This window comes from Saccopteryx leptura, chromosome 8 (genome assembly GCF_036850995.1).
Source record: "Saccopteryx leptura isolate mSacLep1 chromosome 8, mSacLep1_pri_phased_curated, whole genome shotgun sequence".
In the NCBI taxonomy this organism is placed as follows: Eukaryota; Metazoa; Chordata; class Mammalia; order Chiroptera; family Emballonuridae; genus Saccopteryx; species Saccopteryx leptura.
This window is the reverse complement of record NC_089510.1, coordinates 4,827,920-4,831,128: the sequence shown is the minus strand read 5'-3', so window position 1 is coordinate 4,831,128 and position 3,209 is coordinate 4,827,920.

Below are 3,209 nucleotides of genomic sequence, written 5' to 3'. Positions count from 1 at the left end.
AGCAAAGAAAACCAGCAACAAACAAAAAGACAGCCTACTGAAAGGGAGAAGATATTTGCTAATGAGACATTGGTTAAGGGCTTAACATTCAAAATACATAAGAAACTCATACAACTTAACACCCAAAACAACAATGACAACAAACAAACAATCCCATGGTATGAGGATCTGAATAAGCATTTTTCAAAGATGACCTATGAAACATTTTCAACATTACTAATTACCAGAGAAATACAAATGAAAACCACAATATCACCTCACTCTGCCAGAATGGCTAGATCAATCATTTGTCAACAAATAAGAAATACTGACAAAGACTGTACAAGAGAGAACCCTTGTGCACTGTTGATGGGATTGTAAGTTGGTATATTCACTATGGAAAACAGTAGAGAGTGTCCTCAAAATGTTAAAAATAGAACTTCCTTATGGCCCAGCATTTCTACTTCTGGATATTTATCCAAAGAAATCTAAAACCCTAATTGAAAAAGATATATGCATCCCTATGTTCACTACACATTATTTACAACAGCCAAAATATGGAAGCAACCTAAGTGTCCACCAATAGATATAAATATAAAGAAGGGGAATACATACAATGCAATAATACTCAGCCATAAATAAGTATGAAGTCTCGCCATTCGTGAGAACATAGATGGACTGAGAAGTACATGTTAAAATGAAGCAATCCAGGCAAATCATAAGACAAATACCTTAGATTTCATTTATATGTGGAATCTAATAAAGCAAAACAAAACAAAATAAAAACAAACTCATAGATATAGAGAACAAGTTGATTTTTGCTAGATGGCAGAGGCATCAGGAGGATGGATGAATAAGTGAAGGAATTAAGCAGTATAAATTTTCAGTTATAAAAACTGTCACAGTGATGTAAAGTACAGAATAGGGAATATAGTCAATAATATTGTAAAAACTATGTATGTTGTCAGATGGTTGCTAGATTTAATGGGATGATCACTTGTAAGGTATAAATATCTAATCAATACAACCAAAGCTAATATAATATTATATGTCAACTGTAGTTGAAAAGTAAAAAACTAATAAAAATTTGTGTTCTGGTATAAAAACAAACAAAAAAAGAATAAACAGGTGTCAAGGAAAAACTCACATTGGATGTTCTAGGGTACATACAGGAAGCTTTCTAAAATACTATGCAGAGCCCAGAAGTCAAAAGTGAACAACACAATAAAATATGATTAAAAATTAAAACTATGTATTGGTAAAGCGATTTAAAATAGATGTAATTTGTCCCTGGCTGTTTGGCTTAGTGGTAGCACGTCTGCCCAGCATGTGGATGTCCTGGGTTCAATTCCTGTTCAGAGCATCGGCCCCCACCAAGGTTGCTAGTGGATCCCATTCACGGCACATGCGGGAGTCAATCTCTCTATCTCCTGTCCTCTTGCTTGGGAAAAAAAAATTAGATATAATTCAGAGACCCACTGGGCAAAAAAAATGTATCTTATTAAGACATCAGGGATTCAATCCATAGTATACAAAGAAAAAACAAATCAGAAAGGAGGAAAAATGTCCCAATCCAACAGAAAACTCTGTATTAAATATCACAAAAAAAATGGTATAATGTTCAGTAATAATATGAAAAAATTACTCAATATTACTAGCAGTCACCATAAACAAAAACAGTAGGTTAAAACTCTCCAGTCCATATAGCAAACATTTAGAAATGATACGCAAGAAGAGAAGTGATAAAACGAACCTTCTTGGACTACTAGCAGAAAGTGTAAATTTCTCTGGTGTGTTCAGAAAGATACGTGCAAGGGTGATGACCATAACATAATCTGTAATTGTGAAATTGGAAGCAAAGTACACCGTGATGATAAAGTTGTGTATTAAATGCAAGGGTATTTCCAAGATGTGTCATAAGGTAGAAATGCATGACATAACAGTTTGCATAAAATAATCCTGTTTATGTAAAAAAAAAAAACCCCACAGAACCAGAAAAACACTGTATGTACTTCTGCATATAATTGGAGAGCACTTAATCTGTGGCAAGCATCATTCTAAACTTTTTGTATATTTTAACTTCCTTAATCCTCATAGAAATCCTATGAGGTAGATGGTACTGCCACCCTCGTTTCACAGATTTAAAAAGAGACACAGCGTGTGCAATTTTCACAGTCACAGAGACGAGAAGGGGTCAAAACTGAAGTGGCTTAGTTTTCTCCCTCCTTTTTCAGCATTATTTCAATTTGTCTGCCCTCCCTTCCAACTATCCCCTCTTTCCTTCTGCCACCTCCTCCATTCTCTCAGTAATTGTTCAACCAATGTCTGTTAAGTGTTGCCATATCCGGCTTTATTGTGGGGAAGACCATGTGTTCACTTTCTGAAAGAGAAATTTTGAAAGGAAGGAAGAAAGGAAGGGAGAGGGAGGGGGGAGAGAGAGGCGGGGCAGGAGAGAGAGAGAGAGAGGGAGAAAGAGAAAGAAAGAAAGAAAGAAAGATAGAAAGAAAGAAAGAAAGAAAGAAAGAAAGAAAGAAAGAAAGAAAGAAGAAAATGAAAGAAAGGGAGGGAGGGAGGGAAGGAGAGAGAGAGGGAGAGAGAGAGAGAGAGAGAGAGAGAGAGAGAAGAGAGAGAGAGAAGAGAGAGAGAAAGAAAGAGCGAAAGAAAGGAGGGAAGGAAGGAAGGAAGGAAGGAAGGAAGGAAGGAAGGAAGGAAGGAAGGAAGGAAGGAAGGAAGGAAGGAAGAAAGAAAGAAAGAAAGAAAGAAAGAAAGAAAGAAAGAAAGAAAGAAAGAAAGAAAGAAAGAAAGAAAGAAAGAAAGACGCTTCCCGCCCAGAGAGAGACAGAGATGGAGGCTGAGCGACTGGAAGACTGAGAAAAAGCCCAAGAGTGAAAGCGAAACGGACCCAGGAGGAGCCTAATCTCGACCCTCCCCCTGGCCGCGCGTACCGCCCGCGTCGCCCGTCCCGCAGAGCCGCCCGCAGAGCCGGGATGGATGGAGCGCACGGCCAGGGCGGGGGAGGCGTCCGCAGCTCCGCGCCCGCGAACGCGCCCCGGAGGGAGCCACTGCCCCATTCTTGACCGTCCCCGGTTCCGCTGGGCTGGGCGTCCCAGGTCCCCGCTGCCCTCTGCCGCGGACCCACCGTGTCCGGAGTCGGTCCGGAGAGCGAGAAGAAGGCCCCTCTCGCGGCGCTGCCCCCACACCCCTCCCCGCACCCGGCAGCCACGTGTGGC